Source organism: Strongylocentrotus purpuratus, unplaced genomic scaffold, assembly GCF_000002235.5.
Source record: "Strongylocentrotus purpuratus isolate Spur 01 unplaced genomic scaffold, Spur_5.0 spur5_scaffold_12, whole genome shotgun sequence".
Lineage (NCBI taxonomy): Eukaryota > Metazoa > Echinodermata > Echinoidea > Camarodonta > Strongylocentrotidae > Strongylocentrotus > Strongylocentrotus purpuratus.
The window spans coordinates 32,425,873-32,452,080 of NW_022145597.1; the positions used below are offsets into that span (position 1 = coordinate 32,425,873).

General features: G+C 37.9%; 1 long non-coding RNA gene across 1 annotated transcript; it reads left to right on the top strand.

The window, feature by feature from the left end:
- The first annotated feature begins 23,534 nt into the window (after nucleotides 1–23,534).
- On the top strand, nucleotides 23,535–24,968 carry LOC115922891. The gene is made up of 2 exons (XR_004063659.1): nucleotides 23,535–23,595; nucleotides 24,856–24,968. It is a non-coding gene; the product is annotated as an uncharacterized LOC115922891 (long non-coding RNA).
- The last annotated feature ends 1,240 nt before the right edge of the window (nucleotides 24,969–26,208 follow it).

Here is a 26,208-nt window from a genome sequence, read left to right on the forward strand (position 1 = left end):
CAGTCTTATTTTTCGATAATATGTTTTTTGGCCCACTTCTACATCTTGCTTCGTTCAAATGGCATATTACTTGTTTCTTTATTATTCACCAATACAATGCATATATTCTACAACCTGCCTTATATGTTTAATAACTTGTAATTCAAAACTTTGATGTTTAATCTTTACCCTTGATTTGTTATGCTTTCTATTACATATTATAATGATGATATTATTAGTCTTCGGACTACAATCGTGTATTAGTGTATGAAGATATCAATCATGTAGAGGTGATGTGGTCCTGCGGATGAGTCAATCAAGTCCGGATTACGTAACGCATCGTTGTTATGTTCGCACATTTTAATAGGTGTTGGACAAGTCTATTGAAATAGCTTTTCAGTTTGATTTTGCGAAGGTCTTTGCAATCGTATACACCGTTATCATCACCCATCTATCTATATCTAAAGTCAGCGGCGTGAGTTTCTTTTTGTATGGCACCCAGGGCAAATAATAAATTTGCGCCGCCTCTGTCCAAACTTATAGGTTCAAAATCCTAACAAGCTTAGTTCTCATCCACATCATTCAGAAATTATAGCAATGTAGTGAATTTTTTTTAACGCATTTAATCCGGGAATCGGTAACCCAAAGCTTGATAAGTCCAGGAGTTATCCAAGCGAGTGAGAAAAAGCGACCATGTGGTGAAATAGATTATTTGATTTTATTTGTTAAATATAAGCCTAAGTAAATTTGCATTATTGAAGATACAAAATAAAAAGGAAATACCTTCAGATCATGTGATAACACGTGAAAGCGAATCTTCAGAAAATCATGCTGAGATATGAATAGAATTACACTGATTTGTTGATAACTTTCTTAAGTTTGATACTCATGTTAGTTTGAAAAGTCTGTAGATTGGCACATTCTTTTAACGTATTTCCAATACAGCTAGACTACTAACGGGACAGGCTCTGTTTTATTATGAATTAAATTCATGCAAAATTTGCATTTCACCATTCAGAACGAGATTTGTTAAACGTTTTACATTTTTGGGGGAAAAATTCACACCAACGGTGTTTCAGGGTTTGAAAATAGCAAAATGCTACTCTATTCAATTCTTTCTATATTTTACCAGTATAATAAGGACGAAAATTTTCGAGGAATTCAGCACAGAAATACGGAACCGGCAAAAAAGGAATAACTCCCAATTCTCGTTTCCTTCGTTCTTCTTTTGTTAAACCAAACAGAATAGCCTTTCACACAGGCGCGCCGGAAGCAGTTTGGGATTTTTTTTTTTTTTGGGGTGGGGGGGGGGGGGGGGGGGGGGGAGGCAAACATGCCAGGCGTAATGAGCAAAAACGTTTGGAAGTGGGGAGAAAAAATTAACATCACTGCTACTCTTCAATGTTACATGCAGGCCCCACGGAACGTTTTTCAAAGTGGAGTATTAACGATCAGGAAGAGCGGAGCGAGCGTAAATGTGCTTGGGGTCTAGGACCTGAGCCCCGGAAGCTCAGGGATTTTAGGCATTAAATTAAGTTCAGATAAGCATATTTAGATACCTTATTTGTGACACTGGACGGTCACTAATTGGCGGGGGGGGGGTCCAGGGGGCAGAGCCCCAGAAGCTCGGGTTTTTAGGTATCTAATAACGGTCAGATGATCATCCAGGGGCCCTCTTTAGGGCCTTTATGTGGTCCAGGGGGCAGAGCCCCCGAAAGCTCAGTGGTTTTAAATATTTAATTACGGTCAGATGCGCATTCAGGTGGCCCCATGCACCATTCTTTCTTTTCTCTGTAACATACTTTTTTCAATAAGTGAGGGGGGGGGGGGGGGCTTGAGCCTCCGAGCCCAGCCGTTTTGCAGGAACTGACATGAAGGCTTCTAAATACGCATATTTTTCGCCCGACTGTAAATTTGGGAATTTCAAATTTTCCACAAACGCATAAAAAAGTATGACTTACAACAACAACAAAAAAAAATCATCGGAAAATCATGTCATTTCAGCAACATTTGTAAATCACTGGTATCGAATTAGAAATACCCACCCCCCCCCATTAGTTCGCTAGCGTTCAGGGGCTCATGTCTTGTCAGCCCTATAATAAAAAACAAACTCGCTTTCCCATCCTCTCACAATATTTCCACGATATGCGCGTATCGCTATTATAAAAACCTTCATTGATAAAATATAGGTGGCATGCGGAATGTTTAGGAAATTCAATTCCTGTTAACTTCCTTTTCTTTGAATGGAATATAACTTATATGTGATTCAATTCAGGTTTTTATTATTTTTTTGTTCTTTTTGGTTGAAAATATGAACCATCTTTACTCCTTTACTGCTTTTCATCTTCTTTTTTTTTGGAGAGGGGGGGGGGGGGGGCTTTTTTTTTTTTGGGGGGGGGGCAAAAATGCGTTTTGCCCCCCCCCCCTCCCCTCCACTTTTTTTGGTTCGGGGGGGGGTCAAGTGCCCCCCTGCCCCCCACTTCCGACGCTTATGCTTTCACATATTGCAGGCTGCTTCCCAAGCTAAACTAGTCAAGATGATGATCAAAGTAGCTGTTGTTCTCTGTGCTATTGTGGCAACCAGTATGGTGTGCGCCAAGGAGTTTGAAGAGCAAGATGCAATGGACACTTGTAAGTATATAAGTCAGCCAGAGAAGTATGTCAGAAAATCCCTAAGCTATTGTCAGAAAACCTGTGAAATTAAGATATTTCGTTAACACATGATCTTGTACATCGTCTTAAAAAAAAGAGCATTTCGAATTTGTTCCAATGTTCATTATCTAGCCACCTTTATTCCGCCGTTTTTCAACATTGAATGTGTATGATTCTAACAAATTATCGATTGCTTCTTTGATGTACAAGTTTTTTTACCAAACTTCTCCCTCCTTAAATCATTCAAATATTTTGTATAAATGAAAATGTCCATGCTTTTTTTACTCGACAGTCCGCCAAATTTCATCTCAGCGATATATATTTGACTGTCACCTTCCCCCTCGGGGGTTTTTTGCTTTATTTTCATTACATCTTGTTTATATGGCAACCAGTGCTGAATCTGATGATATCGGAGGAGGCTGCATCTCCTGATGCTGGAGCCTTGCATAGCTGGTTAGGTGACAAATTTGGTAGTTTATTCACTGGAGTCCTCCGCGCTGATCAGGGTGTATGCAAGGGGATTAGTTATTCTCCAGAAGAAGCTCGTAAGTAGCAACAAAAATATAATAATGAAAAAAAAGGGAGAATAATAATGGTAGTAATAGCAAAGATGATGAAGATGATGATGATAATAATATGTAGTAAATAATATACAAATATACACTGTCTTGACTCTTGAGAGGTTCTGGTTAAAACTATGCGCAAGAGGTGACTCCAATAGTACTATTTGCTGAGGGGCGCAGCACCGAAGCAAATGGTACTTTTGGAGTCACCGAGGCCCATAGTTTTAACCAGTACCTCGAATGGAAGGCATGGTATTGGTATATTTGTTTTATATCCTGCATCAAAAATTTATTTTATAAAAAAAAAAAAAAAAAAAAAAAAAAATCAAATCAAAAGGGGGGGGGGGGGGGGGGTTTACAAAAAAACATACATAAAAAAACACAAGGGGGGGGGGGGGTTAACCCCCCCCCCCCTGCGTACGCGCCTGGTCTTGAGAGGTTCTGGTTAAAACTATGCGCAAGAGGTGACTCCAATAGTACTATTTGCTGAGGGGCGCAGCACCGAAGCAAATGGTACTTTTGGAGTCACCGAGGCCCATAGTTTTAACCAGTACCTCGAATGGAAGGCATGGTATTGGTATATTTGTTTTATATCCTGCATCAAAAATTTATTAACAAAAAAAAATTTAAAAAAATCAAATCAAATCAAAAGAGGAGGGGGGGGGGTTACCAAAAAATCATACACAAAACATACACATACAAAAACTCAAGGGGGGGGTTTAACCCCAAAACCCCCCCCCCCACCTGCGTACGCGCCTGACTCTTGAGAAAACTATGCGCAAGAGGTGACTCCAATAGTACTATTTGCTGAGGGGCGCAGCACCGAAGCAAATGGTACTTTTGGAGTCACCGAGACCCATAGTTTTAACCAGTACCTCGAATGGAAGGCATGGTATTGGTATATTTGTTTTATATCCTGCATCAAAAATTTATTTTATAAAAAAATAAAAAAAATAAAAATCAAATCAAAAGGGGGGGGGGGGTGGGTTTACAAAAAAACATACACAAAGCATACACATCAAAAAAACACAAGGGGGGGGGGGGTTTAACCCCAACCCCCCCCCCCCCCCCCCCCCCCCGCCCTGCGTACGCGCCTGGTCTTGAGAGGTTCTGGTTAAAACTATGCGCAAGAGGTGACTCCAATAGTACTATTTGCTGAGGGGCGCAGCACCGAAGCAAATGGTACTTTTGGAGTCACCAAGGCCCATAGTTTTAACCAGTACCTCGAATGGAAGGCATGGTATATTTGTTTTATATCCTGCATCAAAAATTTATTTTATAAAAAAATTTAAAAAAATAAAAATCAAATCAAAAGGGGGGGGGGTGGGTTTACAAAAAAACATACACAAAACATACACATAAAAAAAACACAAGGGGGGGGGGGTTTAACCCCAACCCCCCCCCCCCCGCCCTGCGTACGCGCCTGGTCTTGAGAGGTTCTGGTTAAAACTATGCGCAAGAGGTGACTCCAATAGTACTATTTGCTGAGGGGCGCAGCACCGAAGCAAATGGTACTTTTGGAGTCACCGAGGCCCATAGTTTTAACCAGTACCTCGAATGGAAGGCATGGTATATTTGTTTTATATCCTGCATCAAAAATTTATTTAAAAAACAAAACAAAAACAAAAATCAAATCAAAAGGGGGGGGGGGGTTACCAAAAAAACATACACACAACTTACACATAAAAAAACTCAAGGGGGGGGGGGGTTAACCCCAAACCCCCCCCCCCCCCCCCCCTGCGTACGCGCCTGGTCTTGAGAGGTTCTGTTTAAAACTATGCGCAAGAGGTGACTCCAATAGTACTATTTGCTGAGGGGCGCAGCACCGAAGCAAATGGTACTTTTGGATTGACCGAGGCCCATAGTTTTAACCAATACCTCGAATGGAAGGCATGGTATATTTGTTTTATATCCTGCATCAAACATTTATTTTATTTAAACAAAAATTAAAAAAAAATCAAATCAAAAGGGGGGGGGGGGGTTTACAAAAAAAATACATAAAAGAACACAAGGGGGGGGGAAAATTTGTTTTCAACTCCCAAATAGTACTCCTGAATAGTACTCTCATATATTACTTTCTAAAAATAGTTCAAATATTTCTGGTCATGTGACGAGCTCTCAACCAATCAAAAGCCAACAAATTTTTGATGCAGGATATAATAATGAATATTATAGCATCATTATCATCATCGTTATCATCATCGCCAATAGTGACGATACTATTAGTTTTTCATCATCGTTACTATAACTTGAAATAATTCAAACGTTTGGTTAATGTTCGATGTGTATATAATCCAATATATCCAATATTTTGAAGCACTGGACTCATTGAACGGAAACAAGGACATTTTTGGTTAAAGATAATTTTCACATAAATGTATGTAGAATGCTTAAAATTGTGGTCTTAGCCCCGGTTCTTAGCTCATTACATTATGAATATCACAGTATTGTCCCGTTCGAAGGGTTCAATTGCTACTCCGCACGTATTAGTGTACATGTTCCACTCTCTGGGGAGTACATATAGCCTACATAATTATATTCCTGACAGGCACATTTAAAAAAGCGCACATGTGCTAATCCAATCCAATCCAATCCAAAATATATTTGATATAGCGCGTTTTCCTTGTGGTTACAAAGCGCTGCACACACCCGCTCCACAATGTTTGGGCAACTTATAATCAATTATGGACAAAGTGCACCCATGTGTCCCGGCGTCTGTTAGTGTCGAGCCCTGCCTAATCCAGTCAAATCAACGCTCGCATCGTTAGAAGTAATTGATCTTTATTCATTCATCATAAACACATATAAAATACAAAACATAGTGTACAAGTTAAAGCTAAACATTTACAATAGAATACAACAACAAAATGTCATATGAATGTGGAGACAACTAGGAAAGCCAAAGGGTTATTGGTGCTGCCACTGAAACATCCTACCGCGTACCCATTTCAATCCTGGGTGGGGAGAAACAATGAAAATAAAATGCCTTGCTTAGGGACATATAGGAAATGTCATTTCGGCTATTGAACTCACAACCTTCGCATCTCCAGCGAGTGTTTTTAAGCCCCCCCCCCCCCCTGTTACACCCACAAATGTAATAATGCCCACAAATGTAATAAACACCCACAAATGTAATAACACTTTACCCACAAATGTAACAACACCCACAAATGTAATAACACTTTACCCACAAATGTAATAATATCACCCACAAATGTAATAACCACTTTACCCACAAATGTAATAATTTTGAATCACCCACAAATGTAATAATGACTTTACCCACAAATGTAATAAATTTGAAGTGATATTTTGAATCACCCACAAATGTAATAATAACTTTACCCACAAATGTAATAAATTTGAAGTGATATTTTGTCGAATTTGTTCAAAACTAAAACCCTGTAATAAAGCATGGGTATAGCTAACTACCACCTAGCTTACTACCCCCGGACATCTACCCCCAGTCAACTACCCCCTCCCCGGTCATCTACCCCCGGACATCTTACCCCATCCAACTACCCCTCCCCCAGGACAACTAACTCCCCCTCCAACTACCCCCCCCCCGGACATCTACCCCCAAGCAAATTAAGGTAGTTGGGGGTAGTTGCCCGGGGGTAGTTGGATGGGGTAGATGTCCGGGGGTAGTTTTCAGGGTGGGGGTAGTTGGCTGGGGGTAGTTGGAAGGGGATAGTTGGATGGGGGGGGGGGGTAGATATCCGGGGGTATTTGACGGGGGGTAGATGTTTGGGGGTAGTTGCCGGGGATAGATGTCCGGGGGGTACTTGACTTGGGGTAGATGTCCGGGGGGGGGGGTATTGTCCGGGGTAGATGTCCAGGGGTAGTTAGCGGGGGGGGGGGGGGTTATCATTCTAGGGGTAGTTAGCTGGGGGTAGTTGGCAGGGGGGTAGGTGTCCTAGATTCTCGATTAGAGATTATGTCTGACATTTCTTTCGGGGGAGTCCCCTCTCTCGTGGTTGTAGCTCCATGGTAATGAGCAGTGTCAGAACACTAAAGTTACAACAAATCACAGCAATAAACAAAACTGTGACGGAGACGTTCTTAATATTGAGCACTTAAATCAGGCAGATATATCAATTACTTCATTGAAGTACAATATCCAGAAAGACCAGAAGATATTGTAGAAATCAAAAGCATAGAACAATAAAAGCAAGTGGCAAGGACTGCTTCTTCTGTTACGAAAGTGTGTGTACTGACCAAAATCAGGTAGATCTAGGTTCATGTTATTTATATACAGTGATCTATGGGAGTTAGTGAATGTGTGCGTGAGTAGAACGTATTAACGTACAGCTATATTGTGACTTTGGACAGTGGGATGAATTTAGACTCTTAAGCCAAGCCAATAACCTAGATAGCCAGATTGTCTGAGCCAGACCGGGACCAGATCTAACAGTAACAGGCACTGGCAAGATCTAAATAGATAATCTTACATCTGGGACGGTTCGGTGCTTTTTTTTTTGGGGGGGGGGGGGCGGCTGCCCCCACTTCCGGTTCCTGGAGCTGATGAGCTTGGCTGGATCTGGGCTAGGCTGGACATGGACTTGGCTGGACCTAGACTTCGGCTGGACCTGGGCTGGGCTGAACCTGGGCTTGATATGGCTTGATGGCTGCCCCGTGGTTGGAACTGACTGGACCTGGCCTTGGCTGGACTGGGTTCGACTGGACCTTGACTGGGCTTGACTGGACGTGGGCCGGGCTGGACCTGGCTTAGCTGGACATGGGATGGGCTGGACCTGGCTTGGCTGGACCTAATCTTGGCTGAACCTGGGCAAGCCTGGACTTGGCTTGGCTGGGCCTGGTGCTGGACCTTGTCATTGGCATTAATTTACATGTGTGTATGTGTGTGTGTGTGTGGGGGGGGGGTGCATGCGGGGGTGTACATGTGTGAGGGTGCGTGTGTGTGTGTGTGTGTGTGGGTGTGCGTGTGTGTGTGTGCGCGAGTGGGATCAGCTTAAAATGAATTAAGATTTGTTTTCTTCTCCACCGTGAGCCTGTAAAAAGGGTAACTCTATTTTGCGGCCTGGATAACTTATTTAGTATATTTTTCTTGAGTTGAGAATGTAAGCATGCAGACATCCACTGAGTGAGTAGTGTGGGTGTGTGTGGGGGGTGTGTGGGGGTGGGTGGGTGGGTGAGTGTCGTATCTTATATGTCCATAAATACGAAGGTAACACAGCTAGAAGTATACTCCATTTGGCTCGTTGCTAAGCTTACTTTATTCTGCCGGAGAGGGCAGTATTTCACTGTTTCGTACAGACAAGTTTCTGATGGATATACATAGCAAATATCACATTACTACACCTCTCCCTTCTTTGAGATAGAGTTTCCTATAATGTTGGAGAAGGTGCATTAAGGCTGTTGAGCGTGGGTTCCCATCCCATCCTCGTCGCCGAATGTCGTATCTTATATGTCCATAAATACGAAGGTAACACAGCTAGAAGTATACGCCATTTGGCTCGTTGCTAAGCTTACTTTATTCTGCCGGAGAGAGCAGTATTTCACTGTTTCGTACAGACAAGTTTCTGATGGATATACATATAGCAAATATCACATTACTACAGTGAGTATGTGTGTGGGTGGGTGAGTATGTTTGTGTGATGGAGGGGGGCAGGGATGGGGCAGGATTGTTCCAGTAAAATTACCTCCAGATTTTTTAAAGTTTTTTTTATACTTTATATAAGTGAATAACATTTACAATTGACATATTATGTTTAAGTACTTATACGTTTACTTTGTTGCTAAGTTATATATATATTGCAAATAAGATTGTGTTTAATTATGTTTATGTAAAAGCATCAATATTGAACTCGTTTATTTTATTCAATTGTATGTTATGGTTTGTATTACACATTTGGAGAAATAAGAATTGTTAAAAAAAAATATTAAAAAAAGTGTGTTTGAAAGCTTGAATGATTCATCCATGTTGGAAAATTATGATTTACATACTTTTAGCTGTATTTCGATCATAGTTCTTTTTATTATCCATTTTTTCCCCCTTTTTCTCCAAAAATTGCATATGTTTTGAAAAAGTTACCAAACCATCTCACTTCATTTCACTTTTCCCAGCATGAGGATCGTCTTGTTTTGTGTCCTACTGAGTGTGGCAAGCATCGAGGGTCGTGGTGCAAGACAACCGTCGGCAATGAAGGATGATATATACGACATAATAGTCAAACTAGTTCAGGGAACATTCAGTGTACCATGTGCTGAAAGAACAAAGACTGAAAGATCTGCCATTGTTCATTACCATCGCTACAGAGAGCACTTCACCGTTGAAGGGGAGCCTCCAGTGTTATATCAAGATGGAAAGAAAGTCATTAAAAGTTCGGAACTATCCAGTGTAGTCAAAGAACACTTCCATGCCGTCAAGGGGGCGGGGGCAAGATGCTTGAATTACCGTCTGAAAAACTATTTCACAGGGTTGTCAGAAACGTCCATACATAAAGTACTTTCACATAGTCAATCATACGGTCGTCTTCATGTAAAGTTCACAAACAAAGCCCAAATTAGCCCAAACAGCTGACACGTTATCTGCTCAAAGGAGACGCGAAAGAGAGAATGAACAAAAAAGTAAAGGCAAGGTCCATCGAAAGCGTCATTTTCAAACATTCTATATATCTCTGGACAATAACGGCCGGATCAATCAGCTTGGAAACAAGTTTGATCTTGATATACATCATGATCCCAAAGGCGACGGCAATTGCCAGTTTGATGCTGTCTCAGGCCAATTACAAACCCTCGGTGTATTTAGGTCCCATGATACGCTAAGACAGGAAGTGGTGCACTATCTTGAAAACCACCCATACTTGGGTAATAGTCACACACAGTGGTATTCGTTTCTTATTGAACAGCGAATAAACTACCTAAGTCGTATGTCTGAAGACGGTACATACGGGGACCAGGTGACACTGCAAGCCGTTGCTTAAATGTGTAACCTCCAAATCCTCATCTTGTCAACGTTAAACGGGGGGACGACTTTGATCCGTCCGTATGGCACGAATGTTTTTTCTCCAACCATGCCATACATTATTTTAGGTCACTTTGCTGAAGGTCATGGAGATCACTACGTTTCACTGACACATGATCACAATCAAATACGTAATATCGTTGCAAATAGTATTCAGGTTGTTTATGGTGGTGACGTAAAAGACGGTAATGAACTAGAGGAATCTGAAAATGAAGCTGGTATTGATATTGACGATGAAGGGGTGTCATGTAATTACAGTGACAATGAAGTGAATAGTGAGCTTGTGAACTGTGGCTCGGATAATGACGACATGATACCTGATGAGTGCAGGAGTGATCGGGGTATGATAAGTGATCAAAATGACGAGTCATCGACGTGTGAACTTGACGAGGACGTGATAAATGATACATATGGCGAATCTGTGAGTGTTAACGGTGTTGAGGAAGAATTGATTGCCATGCCTGATACAAGTTTGGGTGAAAATAACGACGTTGTAACTGAAGAAAACGTTTGCGCTAACGGAAGTAATAAGCAAGTGATTGACAAAATAGGTGATAATATAATGGATGATGACCTAAAAGATGAAGTTGTATCCGATCAAGATAACATGTCTGCCTTCGATAAACTACCCTTCGAGATGGTGGTAAAGATAATTGAACACGCAATTACCATGGACGTTGTTTCAAGGCAGTTCTTACGTTGTGTAAACTGGCGGTTTAATGCGGCAGTCAACGAAGCTGCCCAATCGGTACAAGAACCCGAGATTTACATCAATCCTTTCATTCAGGAGATTTTGAAATTGCCAGAAGAATGCGTTATCAGTGTTAATAAACTTATCAGATGTGCTGGTAAAAGTAGCGGTCTTGCGCTGAAACTTCGGTCTTACTTTTGTGGAAGTACATGGTATTTCGCCTGGTTGATTTTAAAAAGAGTAGGAGCAATGAGACCAGGGTGGTTTGTAATCACACGTGTCTTTTGGAAAAGACCGTCCAAGAAGTAGTAACCACTGTTCTTTCCGTTTTGTAAACGTGTCAAACCATACCTGTGCACTTATCACAATCATACGAACACTAATCATATACACATAGAGCTGTTTATTGTCGTGTATTTTCACTGTATACCGACAGGTTAAGTACACGTTTCGTGATCACATTAATAAACAAGGTATTTTTGTGGGCATTTCAAATGTTCACTTATAAATTCAAGTGGGTGTATATCTCTCTAGATATGTGATATGGGTCTGTTACTCCTTTATATGATTATTTCTGTCTAAAATGTGTCAATGTGTATAATTTGGCTCCCAAGTGAACGGAATTAAAATTATCTGTATTCTATTCGAACTTATAATAAAGATAATTATTTTTTCATTGCTTCCATAGTTGTAGAGTCATATCAAGTGAACACATCCCTGACCGACGAGCACAAAATACAATCATAAATACATGTACACACACACACACACACACACACGCATATACATATATATATATATATATGTATAATATCTATATGTGTATGTGTGTAAAAAAATATATTTATATATACATACATATTTACATATATTTATATATATTTAAATCTTGTACATGTACGTGTTATATTGAGATTGAGATTGTAATTATGTAGACCATGGGTGAGAAAAAGACAGCACTTAAATATGTACCGGAAACTGAATATGTCACTTTTGAAAAGTGACAGTTTTGTTTTCAATGTGCTCACTCATGCATGACTCTAAATGTCATCCTTATTTTCACAATTAAGTTAGTCAATTAGCGTACAATCTTGTCATGTTATTTTCGTAAGTTCCATTTCGTTATAAAGTTACACTATTTCGATTAGGATAAACTTTAGTTTTTGCTGTGTTTAGAAGATCTTCATTGAAAAAGATCGCACAACCAAAAACAAACTAACAATTATGCATTAAACGGGTTAATCCTCACGTAGTATATTACAGACCAATCATGTGTGATTTTTTGTCTACACTATAAGTGTATAAACCGTTGTAAAGAAAATGTATGTGTAATATGAGTGAACTATATATCATAAAATATGTTATCTCAGTGTTAAAGCAAATATCTGGAAACTACATGCCTCTATTGCTTTTTAAAATCACTAACATATTCATTTATTATAATCCTTATACAAGTGTATGTTTTTTTTTGCATTTATGTCTTTAATCAGATTTCTGTTTAAGGTTGAAAAATGGCTCAAAAGTGACAAACGCCAAACTCTTCAACAGAGATCAGGTAAAGGTTGTTAATATTCTTTATCTCATTGTATAATTAAAATAATTATTTCCTTTTGATCAGTCATACTTCATTTCAACTCCGTTCTACTCTTAAAGCATCTGAAAAGTATTACTGAAAAACTTTTGGAGTTGTACGTGTTAAGTAGTTTTATATGGACGAATACTAAGTTACAGAAAGCCAGGTACATTTAGTATTTCGGCATCTTGTTCTCTTGTTTTTCCTAGCTTAGAAGAATTGTCACGTGTTAGGTTGTTTGCGTTTTTTATATCAAGTTTAGTTGATGTTATCAGGTTCAATATTGCCCAAATTATAACCATGTTTGCTTGTAAAGGACATGTGAGTTACTCCACCTTTTTATACGTAATAATTATTTTGGTTCTGTTACCGTCTGTATATTAATGAAACAACCTCTTCATTCGTTTGGAATAAAATACTTTCTATCTTACAAAATCGATGTATCCATCATTGCATTACTATAAAACCATAACCTCTGCAATTTACTCACATTGATTGAGAGAGTATATAGATATTTTATCAGTCAAAGGGTTCTGCAATCGTTCATTCAAAACATGCAAATATGTTTCGCGCCATCTCGTTATACAGCTATTTATGATTTGTTATATGAAAGTATGCGTTGTTATTTGCATGTTCACCGATTATCATTTCAGACTTGTTCTTGTTTATATAGCTGCTTGAGTGTTTCAGAAGTAGGGAAAACTGTAATATAAATGTGTTATGTTTGTATTTGCCTTTGAATAAATTTCGTTCTCATGAATTCACACCCATATGGAAACGTTGTATCATCCGCTCAATCTGACTTGCGTGCATAGAACAAATAAGCATTTTCCATGAAAAAGTGAAGTTTTCTAAATGTGCGTTTCTTTCCAGCATTGGGGCGCCCGGAAGTCACTCGGGTAACATTTCATAAAGTATAATATAAAAGACCATATGCAAATTTTCTGTATTTGTCGGAAAAAATACATTTATCCAGCACAATGTCGTCTCTTTTTGCGTTGGAGAAGAGCAAATAGCGAGTTTCAATCACACTTTGGCCGCTCTCGCAAGCTCTCACTCGTTTCACTGTGGTCAAGAGACTTTGGGGCAAGCGGTTAATGAAAATACTAATCGTTAGCTTTCTTCTGGTATCAAACTTATTTGATTGATTGTATAATTTTGTCGGAATAAAGGGAAAAAAAGGCTCGACTAATAACTTATCAGCGTCTGAATTGACATTTTGACCTTGAATTCCCTGATGCAAGCGCACTAATGACGTCATCTTCGCTAAATCGGTGTCTTTTATCGTAAAATGCGACACTTTCACAATGTTTATACATATTTTTTTTAATTATTAGTAAGATATAACATATTTTTTCTGATATCACTGAAGTTTTGAGTTTGTTAATGAGTAATTTTAAAATAAGACCATTTTACTGTTTTAATTTACTGGATCGTACCATTAAAGACGCAGGGTAGAAAGATGCATTTTCCAACCGCGCCAAATTTAATTAACGTTCTGACATTCTGTTAAATGGGTTCGTGTTGTTAAGAATCCACTGCTTTCTGCTCCAACAAACGTCCACATGCGGAGTCGTTTATCAACAAAATTATTCAAATTTATGGATGCTTCTAACTTCCCAGGTGTTTTTGTTGCTGTTGAAGCATTTCATTCACCTACTATCATGCTTTGTACTCCAATCGCCAGAACGCAAATTTCATTTTGGTTTTATAGTTTCATCGTATTCAAATTTATGAATGCTTCCTCCCCAGGTGTTTGTGGTGTTTATGCATTTCATTCACCTGTTATTATTCTTTGTACTCCAATTGTTAGAATACAAAATGCATTTAGGTTTTATATATAAACTATAGTTCCATGCAATAATAAGTCAATAAAAGTGTATGTTCTGCACAATAAAAACAATGTGTGTCCCTTTTGTACAATGTAATGTGTCCCCTCATTTTGTAATAGTTAATTTACCCATTCACATAATGGAACTACCTGCCCGATGAAGCCAGTGGCCTATGATCCCTGAGCACTCAACACCGTGTGGGAGTCAGTTCGTGATCAAATTCTTTTATGAGACAAATACAAGCAAACGTTTCCATATGTGTACCGCGTACCAATTGGTAGTCTTCATTATAAGTAATTGATACGTTCATCACATGAAGAAAGATAATTCATTCACGCACTCATGAAAATATAACATCGCAATCCAACGTTTCAATGTCACTAATAGCGTACATATATATATATATATAAATATATGTTACATATCGTGAACATATTTCATAATCACATGCATAAAAAAATCAGCGTCAATATTTAGATACATTTAAGGTCACTTATTCAATTACTTTTTTTTCTACGAACATTGAATTCCACGGTATTTGTGGGCGTTAGAATATTTACATGATTAAGAAATCGTCGACGGTCAACGAACCATCGAATCGGTCCCTCCTCTGTGTGTTATATATTTGGACCATTTTGACTGATTCGTCAGTTCGTGTGAACGCCGACCAATCATTTATTTGTGACGTGTTGTATCCACATATGTAATAATTAATTTATTTTTAAATGAAAAAAAAGAGGAATAAGATGGTGGGTCTTAGTTTCGAAGATTTGTTTAAATTTCTATTTCCTTTGAAATAACCAGATCTGGAGGAAAGACTACGCTCTATACCCATGTTAATCCACAGGAATGAGATGGGAGGTCTTAGTTTGAAGGCTTTTTTTTTTAAATAACCGAGTCTGAAGTAAAGACTACGTTCTAATCCCATGCTTTATTACCGGGTCTTAATTTGGAAGATGGAGGGGTCTTAGTTTAAAAGTTTGTTTTGTTGTTTTGTTTTGTTTTATTTTTTGTTTGTTTTTTAACTTTTGAAAAACCGGGTCTGGAGGAAAGACTACACTCAATACTTATGTTCTTCCACAGGAATAAGATGATGGGGTCTTAGTTTTGGTGATTTTTAAAAAGTTTTGAAATAACCGGGTCTGGAAGAAAAACTACGCTCTAAACCCATGCTTTATTACCGGGTCTTAGTTTGGAAGATGGTGGGGTCTTAGTTTTGAAGATTTTTTAAATTTTTTGAAATAACCGGGTCTGGAGCAAAGACTGCGCGCTATACCCATGCTTTATTACAGGGTTTTAGTTTTAAATTCGACAAAATATCCCTTCAAATTATTACATTTGTGGGTAAAGTCATTATTACATTTGTGGGTGATTCAAAATTATTACATTTGTGGGTAAAGTGGTTATTACATTTGTGGGTGAAATTATTACATTTGTGGGTAAAGTGTTATTACATTTGTGGGTGTTGTTACATTTGTGGGTAAAGTGTTATAACATTTGTGGGCGTTATTACATTTGTGGGCATTATTGCATTTGTGGGTGTTACCACCCCCCCCCCTCCCCAAAAAACCCCATTAAGGCCCCTTTTTCTTCTTCCAAAAATAGCCGCCCGGCACATTTTCCAAGACGTCCGGCCGAGCTTCTTTTCATGATGGCCGCCAGCTTTTATGTTACATTTTTCCCCGAAAAAATATCCTTTTAGCAGTATATATGTTTTTCGTTTTTTAATTAAAAAATAAAATAAAAAAAAAAAACAGGCGGCGTCAAAAAGGAAGCTGATGGCGCGGGGACGCTTTACATAATTCTTTTAAATATTTCGCTGACCAGTCCCCTTTCCTCGTTTCATCATATTTTCACATTTCATGTTCATCTTAGGTGCTAAAATTCTGGCTGCGATCCCGGAGATGAAAGAAGAGGATCTCAGCGAAGAGTATCTTAAATCGATCTGCGCTGGTGCACATGCCCTTGGCCGTTAGACTCGGTACGTATTTTTGAACAATAATAACATGAAACAATATGATAGTAGTGCAGATGTTCAACCAATGATTGTCCCACTATGAACATTACGGACAAAGAGAGCGGACAAAATATACAGTTCCTCAGGTAGACAAAAGAACATCCCTTCACTGCTATTATGTAAAAAGATGAATGCATGTGACACCTGTTCTACACATTTTTACATAATAGCAGTGAAGGGATGTTCCTTTGTCTACCTGAGGAACTGTATATTTTGTCCGCTTTCATTGTCAGTCATGTTCATAGTGTCCACTCACAGTATGGAGCTGCTTGATAATCATCAAATTTTGAAATTAGACTCAATCACCTTTTTAAAACCTTTTTAAAACTTTTTTAATGTAGGGGAGGGAGAGGGTGGTGGCAAGGGAACGAATCAAAACAATGAATAAAGACGAGTAAACGATCCACCGCTTATAAACCTTTACATGTATTTTGCTTTAACAATTTAAATACCTGTCAAGTCTCAAGTAAGCAATGTTTAAGAATACAATATTGTGGGCTTATACAAGACTGTGAACATGATCATACTTAAGTTCTTACTCTGACATTAAAAAAGATACTTCTCTCAATTTAGATGTTCCAGCAGTATCAATTGATCAATAGTGATAAATATGGAGTCATTAAGATTTTTTTCTTCTAATAAGAACAAAAATAAACATGTATAGGTCTATATGCTTCTTTCTTCTCACTGTGCCCCTCTCCCTTTCCCATTCTTTCTCTGGTATCCCTTTCTCCCCCTCTCTCTTTATCTTTTTTACCTTTCTCTCACTCCCCTTTCTTCGTCTTCATTTCTCCTACTCTCTCTTCCCTTGTTTATGTCTCCCTTTCTTCCCTCTCTCTCCTCTTTTCTCTGTCTCCCTTTCTCCTCCGTTCTCCCGTCTTTCTCTGATTCCCTTTTCTCTACATTTTCCTCAATATGTTTCAAACAAATGATATTGCCTTTTTTAATTTCTCACAAAGGAAGGGACCGTGACAAAACTTCCGGGACACTTGATGTCGATTCTTTCTCAAGACACAATGAAATAAAAGCAAGAAATTGTCATCTTCCATCGTGTTTTTGCAACTTCCCTATAATTAGAATCTTCTTTATCACTCATGTGTTGTTTAAATCGTTAAACCTTGTTAATCCTCTAAAATGAATTAATGGTGAGTGGTTTTCATTAATAACATATATTTTCTGATCTCCCATGTTTTTATTCATTATACATCTTTCAAATATATGTATAGGGTTAACTGTACACCAACCATAATATCTGGCATAATACTTCATCTTTCATCATAAGATTCAAATAAAAAAAATGTTCTCTCTGTTTTGCTTCTTTTTCCTAAAGAAAAGTACTAACAAAAAAACATTGTAAGCATGGTATAAGGGGAATACCTAATAGTATTAGTAATGATGCTGATAATAAAATCACATGAACTTGCAAAACAAACCTAGCATGTTTATTTGGGTTATTTTGTTATGTGCTATAAAATCAATAGTGTATGATTATGTTGGCATACAGGGAAAATACGAAAAACAACACTTCGATGAGAAAAAGTGAGAGAGGCAAAAATCAAACAAAGTGAAAAGGTTGAATAGAAGAATAAAGATAGAGAGAGAGAGAAGAGAGGGGCATGGAAGAGCAGGGAGAAGAGCGCGAAAGAAAGAGAAAGTGTGTGTGAGAGAGAGAGAGAGGAAGTGAGGTAAGGAAAGCGGAAAAAAAGAGAAAGAGAAGTGATAACAGAATAGACTACTAAAGACAGAAAGGGAAAGAATGAAAGAGAGAGAGAGAGAGAGAGAGAGAGCGAGAAATGCAGTGACAGGGGAGAAGCAATAAATATGCAATTGAGGAGCGTTTACGATGGAGAGAAGAGAGAGGGGAGCAGAGAGGAAAAGGATGAAATTAATTTGAGCCCTGGTGTGTGCGTGCGTGTGTGTGTGTGTGAGGCACAATGTGTGAGGCACACACATTTCTCAGGTTTTGTGTATAAAAGTATCTGCAAAATGAGACTACAATACGCTCTGTACTGCATGACTCAGCAAGAAACTGATAGGTCTAGGCTCTGCTCAAGGCTTTAAGAATTGTGGGTTTGTGGTAAAGTGTTATATCAGAGTATATGCTTGCAAACTATGGAGGAGCAGAGGAGCACCTAGGGCCCTAGAGTCTAAGGGGTCTGATCCCAAAATATTTGAAATACTGACGCCATTTTTGTTGTTGTAATGGCATACTGAAATCCACAGCTACAATCTAAAAAATATTGGGCAAAAAATTGACCAATTTTTACCCAACATGAGGGCGATTATGTGTCCATTAGGATTTTGCATGATTTACCCAGTGTTGGATAAAAGAAAATACCCAAACTTTAACCAGCAAAAATTTACCACATGAGAAATTCACCCAATTCTCACACTAATGTGTAGCATATTAGACTCTAGTTGGGCAATTCAGTTGGATAAAATATTATAATATTATAAATAAAAAGGACATAAGTGCCGCGGCGGGAATCGAACCGCGGACCCTGTGAACCACAGTCCTGTGTCACATCCACTCGACCACGACAACTCTAATATAAGAATATAACTATATTGTTGAATGATATTTGTCCGACTTACGTTTGCCCAGTAACATCTGCCCAACTTATTTTGAACAATTAATTGGGTAAATATACATGTAGTAAAAACCGGGTTGGGAAAAAAATAGCCCAAATGTTGGACAAAAATGGCCCAACTTTAATTTACCCAATAACATTACCTAATTATTTCATCGGCACCTACATGGTTGGTAGGAAATAACCCAATTGTTGGACGACATTTGCCCAACATCGATTGCCCTGTCACACCTACTCAACCTATTTTTACCTTTCATGAGGTAAAATATATAGCAAATGGTTGGAAGAAAAAACCCAATTATTGGACAAAATTTGCCCAACTTTGATTTGCCCAGTAAAATCTGCCCAACTTTTTTGACAGTGTATAATGGACAAAATACATGTATCTGGACCTACAAATGGGAGGGCCAAGATAATGCACAATATTTCATTTCCTTAACCCTAATCACACATCATGGATATCCAGACTACACATTCAACAACATGTTGTCTTGAAAACTTGTATTCAAATAGGTAAATGGATATTTTTGTGCCTTGTGTTCTAGTGGTGATAACCATTTTAAAGTAAGCATAATTATGGTTGAATATAAGGGGTGGCAATTTGGCCAAATTTAACTACATAAAAGAAGCTAGATGACGTTTATTCAAATAATACCTTGTTAAAACCTGTATAGCATTGGGACATCAGCATGATATAAACCCCTCATAAAAGTTTGGAAACTCAATGATCCTCACTTTGTTTAGTATCAATAGAAAGTGGGCTAATTCATTTTGTAAATGATGTCATATTGTAGCCATGGAATAGCAGTACATTAGAATAAGGGGGCAGTATCAAAAGGAATAGTTGCAAAATACACTGGTTAGTAGTGGAATTGTATGCAAAGAACTTTCCTTTCTTTGATATAAGATCATTTTAGCGGTATGTAGCCATATACTGGTCAACCACATTTTTTTGATGTAGTATCAAGCAAACCTGAGTTAAATTAAAAATACTTTCTTCATATCAAAGCGAGTTTAAAATGCGTCTGTTAGTTTTTGTAATTACTGCTCATAGAACTGTATTTAGGATGTTTCCCTCTTTTTATAACAAAAAATACATATAAATTAGATAAATAAAGTAACACCAAAGCATTTGTAATATAAGCCCACAGCTGTTTTCTTTTTCTAAAAAAAAAAAGTGTAAAAACTACTTACTGCTGCACACTTACATTTAACAAGCACACATTTTTATACCCGACAATTACAAGTTTGTTTCTTTTAAATGCCCTGATGTAACGCTGACTTCAAGTATAACTATGATTCTATTTAAAAAGAAAAACAAATAAGGAATTTTGAAAATAACAAAAATATTGAAGCGCCACCAAAAATTGGTGTGGGCTTGGACGAGAAATACGTAATTTGTTATACTTGGCCTTATTACAATCAGAGGTTTTGAGGCCGCATTTCAAATTATAAGATTACTGTCTAAAATATTCAGGAAAATTTACCCAACATTCACCAACCAACTTCTTGTGTGTAATTCTCAACAATGGCCTCAAACTGAAGTTGGAATAATATTACAATAACAATTAATTAAAAAAAAAAGGGCATATAGTTCTGTTTAAAATAGGTTTATATTTCTTCATATAAATTATCTTTCAATGTATTTTGATTTTTATTATGTATTCAGAACTGCATAAATAAATGAAATGATATATAAAAACTATTAAAAACACAATACATTCCATGACCTACAAATTAAAGCTGTCTTTTTCTTATGAAACTTACAATGAACAATATAAAGCTAGGCTATAACCAACATAAATAAGTATTAAAAGGACCCATTGTAGTATTCTATTAAATAATGGATTGCTTTGATAAAATCCGAGTGCGGAAAAGTTTGAAACCCCACCCGAGTCTACCCGTTTGTGAAGCCGGATATATTCTCAAAGTCGCACGCATAGGCATTGATCGTTTTTAATTGGCCAAGTTGGAGGAAAGATCTTATGCGGGTTGTTTGTTGATGGATGGCTGGCGCCGCTGTAAAGGGAGGCCCGGACGGGAGGTCTTTCGCACGCATAGGCATTCATCATTTTGTCTGGCCAAGTCGGAGGAAAGATCGTATGCAGGTTGTTTGATGGTGGATGACTGGCGCCGCTGTTAATGGAGAACTTAAACAAAAATAATAGTCATTATTTTGTCGAGGTTATAAGTGTATACATTATTAATTTGATATTTTAATCTAACCGATGCCCCTCTTACTTTGACAAGTGCCCCTTTTTCTTTTTAATCAATGTCCCTTTTGCCTTCTTATAAGTGCCCCTCTTCAGGTGTAAGATGTGCCCTTTTTACCTCTGAAAAGTGTATATTCTACTTTAACACGCGCCCATCTTCTTTTCCAATTACTGACCCTTTCTCTTCGATAAGTACCCTTTTCTTTTGTAAAAAGTGTCCCTTCCCTTTCTTATAAATGTCGTCTTTTCAACTCCGATAAGTACCCCGATCCAGATCTGATAAGTTCTCCCCTTTACTTTGACAAATGCTCCTTTTCATTTGTAATAAGTGCATTTTACCATCAAAGAACTGCCCTTTCCACTACTGATGAGTGCCTCTTTTAGGTATGAGAAATGTCCTATTCCCTTCTGATAGTGCCCATTTTCCCTTTTTAATAACTGCCCCTTTCCCCTTCTAATAAATGCCACTTTTCACATCTGATTAGTTTTCCTTATTACTTTTGATGTGTTTGGCCATTGATGTGAGTGCCCATCATTTGTCTTACCTACATTTCCCGCTTACAAATTGTGCCCTTTTGCGATCATCTAAAGTCCCATATCTAGTTGGTTGGTTGGTTTTAACGTGACCAGGGGGCAATGGCTTTAAGTCATCATCTCCGAGGGACTTGGTAGTAGGAACTAATGCCTTATCAAAGGGCACTTTCAAAGAATCGGAGCAGTTTTGTGTAATAACTGGAAACTTTTTGCTTCTACTACAAGAAAGGTAGTGGAGCCGGGAGAAGGGCAGGGGGCACAATGTCCACATTTCTTAAGAACGAAGTGTGCCCCTTTTAGAACAACAACCGCGTTCCTTTTCTAAAGCTATAAAACGTTCCTTGCCTAAGCCAAGGTAATCAATTGACCTTTGTTCAAAAATATAAAGTTTGAGACCACGTTTGATTTTTCAAACTCAACTCAAATGCATTTCCATTACCAAATGTCATTCATGTTAAAAAGACTGAGACATAATTACGATACGTGTTATATGAAAAACGTTGTTATTATCCCTCATCTTCCCAGAAACAAGAGACTTCTCATAGCCTCCCTAACATTTTCCTTAATTTAAAGTGACTGAGAGCATTTTCCCTTCAAATCTCCTCCAAAACTAGCTCGCTTCGCTCGCTTACATTTATAGTTTATCTCATTAAGAAGCACATTGAAGGTCTATATTATTTCATTATGAGATTGTGCTTAAAACCCCATCTGGATAGGTTCGTCTAATAATAATCGTTATGTGACCTCAAAAAGCTACAAATTACCTGATTATGTATTAACTACGCTTTAGGATATTTAAATATTTTGCTTCGATGTTACCATTTGTAGGTGTCTTTTTTTCTTCCAAATAGTGCCCTTTTATGGTGCCCCCCCCCCCCCACTTTGAAAAAAATACGCTTTGCCGCCCCTTTAATTGTCCAATGTTATTGTCTTGACTATATAGACTTGTAAGAAATCTATTATTGCATTTTTAAAACTTTTGCATGTCTTGTCATGAAAGTGGTGTATACAAATTCAGTCTAAATTAAATTCGAACTTCAAATTTCAACCAATCCGTTATTCACACTTTCTTCTCTCCTAAATAAATAAGCAGGAAAATGTATATAATTATAGGATGCAATTTCAAATATTCCAATCTCAAGAAGAACTCAATTTTTTTTCACCCTGCCTCTCTTCTTCCTCTTCTTTCTGCTCTCTCTCATCTCGCTCTTTCCCTCTCTCCTCTCTCCCTCGCACCTCTGCCTCCCACTATATCTCTCAAGTTGTAATTCTTTTAACATACTCCCCCGGTCGCTACGCTCCCTCTCATATGATACATAATTTAACGCTAAACACTATGATAGATAGCTCACATTTCCGAAGGTTTGTTAAATCTGCCAAAATTAGGTTCATAATTTCGAAAATTAGAAACAGGGTTCTCTCTCGTTTTCGGAATAAGGAACCTTCAGAATCATGAACCTATTTCATTTTTGGAACTACAAACCTTTTGAATAACAATCTTTTGGAATAAGAAACCTTCAGATTGATAAACTTTTGGACTAACTGACCTTGGCAAATATTCACCTTCGGAAATATGAATCTTTGAGGAAAAAAAGACGTGTAACCGATCTTGATGACTTCTAAGATCGTGTGTATCTATAGCCTAATGAAGAAGTATAGTTGAACAAGAGATAGATTGATTAATTCTACTTTCAAATGATCCGCCCATATATCTTTATTTCTTTTTCTCATTGAATACAAAGTCTCTCAAATCAAAATAAAGTTATCAGTTATCAAAACATCTGGCCAACCCCAGCGGTCCTATCAATCATTACACGCACGCAAAAATGATCAAAGAGGCGCAGGTGAGGAATGTGGCGAGGAATAATTCCATAAAAGGGAAGCCATAATCGGTTCCAGTCATCAATTCAGGAGCTGATCTCGCCCGCAACAAGCTGCTTTCAGAACCTTCTCACCAGATTGGTAAGCATCTGTTTTCTACTTTGCAGACTATTATTTCAGAACTTCAGTTCAAAACTGATTTTTCGATAATATGTTTTTTGGCCTACTTCTAAATCTTGCTTCGTTCAAATGGCATATTACTTGTTCTTTATTATTCACCAATACAATGCATATATTCTACAATCTGCCTTATAGTTTTGATAACTTGTAATTCAAAACTTTGATGTTTAATCTTTACCCTTGATTTGTCATGATTCCCATTATATTTATAATCATGATATTGTTAGTCTTCGGACTACAATCGTGTATCAGTGTATGAAGATATCAATCATGTAGAGGTGATTTGGTCCTGTGGATGAGTCAATCAAGTCCGGATTACCTAATGCATCGTTATTAAGTTCGCACATTTCAATCTGTGTTAGACAAGTCTATTGAAATAGCTTTTCAGTTTGATTTTTGCGGAGGTATTTGCAATCGTATATACTGTAATAGCATCACCCATCTATCTATCTCTAAAGTCGGCGGCGTAAGTAGGAATTTCTTTTTTTTTATGGCAGCCTGGGCAATAATAAATAAATTTGCACTGCCCCTGTCCAAAGTTATGAGCTTAGATACTAACAAGCTAACTTCTCATTAATATCGTTCAGAAATTATAGCAATGTAGTGAAAATGATTTTAACCCAATTAATCCGGGAATTGGTAACCCAAAGCTTGATAAGTCTAGGAGTTATCCAAACTAGGGTGGAAAAAGCGACCAATTGATTGATTGATTTTATTCGTTAAATATAGACCTAAATAAATTTGTATCATGGAAAATACAACATAAAAAGGAAATACCTCAGATCATGTGATAATGCGTGAAAGCGAATCTTCAGAAAATCGTGTTGAATATAATTACACTGATTTTTTTAAATGACAACCTTCTTAAGTTTGATACTCATCTCAGTTTGAAAAATCCGTAGATTGGCAACTATTTCCAATATAACGAGAGTACTAACGGGATGGGCTCTTTTTTATTATAAAATTAACTATGCAAAATTTGCATTTCACCATTCAAACGCGATTTCTTATGCGTTTTACATTTTGGGGGAAAAAATTCCAACCGACGGTGTTTCAGAGTTTGAAAATAGAAAAATGCTATTCTATTCAGTTCTTCCCATATTCTAGCAATATAATAAGGACGAACGTTTTCGAGGAATTCAGCACAGAAATACGGAACGGCAAGATAGGAATGACTCCCAATTCTCGTTTCCTTTGTTCTTCTTTTGCTAAACCAAACAGAATAGCCTTTCACATATTGCAGGCTGCTTCCCAAGCTAAACTAGTCAAGATGATGATCAAAGTAGCTCTTGTGCTCTGTGCTATTGTGGCAACCAGTATGGTGTGCGCCAAAATTTTGAAGAGCAAGATGCATTGGACACTTGTAAGTACATAAGTCAGCCAGGGACGTCAATGCTTGAAAAGTTTTGACCGCCCCCTTAACCCTAAAAAGGCTGGGCTATTTGAGGTGTTATATACGGCGGGGGGAGGCATTGTGGCCCCCTCTTAAGATCCTGGCCGTGAAACGGCCGATCTCCGCGAAAATTTGCACGCATGTCCAGTGAAGTGTATAGAATACTATGATAATTTCACATTTTTGAAAAATTCACTAATTTGCATACTTATGGTAATTTATGCAAATAAGGTCATACAAATCACATTTTACCCATAATCCAAATATATTCATATTTAGCATTCTTTTTCACTACAGATATTCATTAGACTATTTGGATCAATAATACGACAACAAATTTGGAAGAGCCAGCTTATTCCTTGTATTATCTCTTGTTTTGATAATTTCTATAGCTTTCATTGGTTTTGTTGTTTTATTCATTTCTAACTACAATTCAACTATTTTGACTACCAAAACAACCACCTTAACTTTAAACAGGACCGAATAACCAATGTTTGATCATTTTTAGGAAAAATGACATTTCCATATGTTTTGTACACAAATCACGAAAATTAGCCATTTTCGGGCAAACATGCAAAGACAAAAGATTACGTGACCTTGTAACTGTAGGACCGATTTTCAAAATAATTCTTTTAAAAGATGCGCAAGACTCGAAAGAAAAAAGTCTGCGAGCGGCGGGTCGCCATCCAAATGCGTTCCCGAACAATCAGAAAAATTGTGGAGGGGGGCATAATGCCCCCGGCCTTATTAGGGTTAAGCAGTCTGTCAGGAAATCCTAAGCTATTGTCAGAAAAGCTGTGGAATTAAGACATTTGTTAACACATGATAATATTGTCGTACGACCCTAATTTACTCGGGGGGGGGCAGTAAGAATATAATGTGTTTTCCAGGCAAGGGTACTCTAAATGTGTTTTAACAAAACTCAACAAACTTTCCTTGTTTTCCTTTCATTTTTTGCTATTAATTTGACACCCTAAATGCGTCACTCGCCTTAACCAGCCAAACTTGTTTTGGTCGCGCGTATGTACAAATATATATTTGAAGCTTCCCCTGGGTATTTTCTTTGTTTTTATTCCATCTCGTTTCTATGGCAACCAGTGCTGAATCTGATGCTCTCGGAGGAAGTTGCATCTCCTGATGCTGTGGCCTTGCAAGGCCTCCCTCTCGGAGGAGGCTGCATC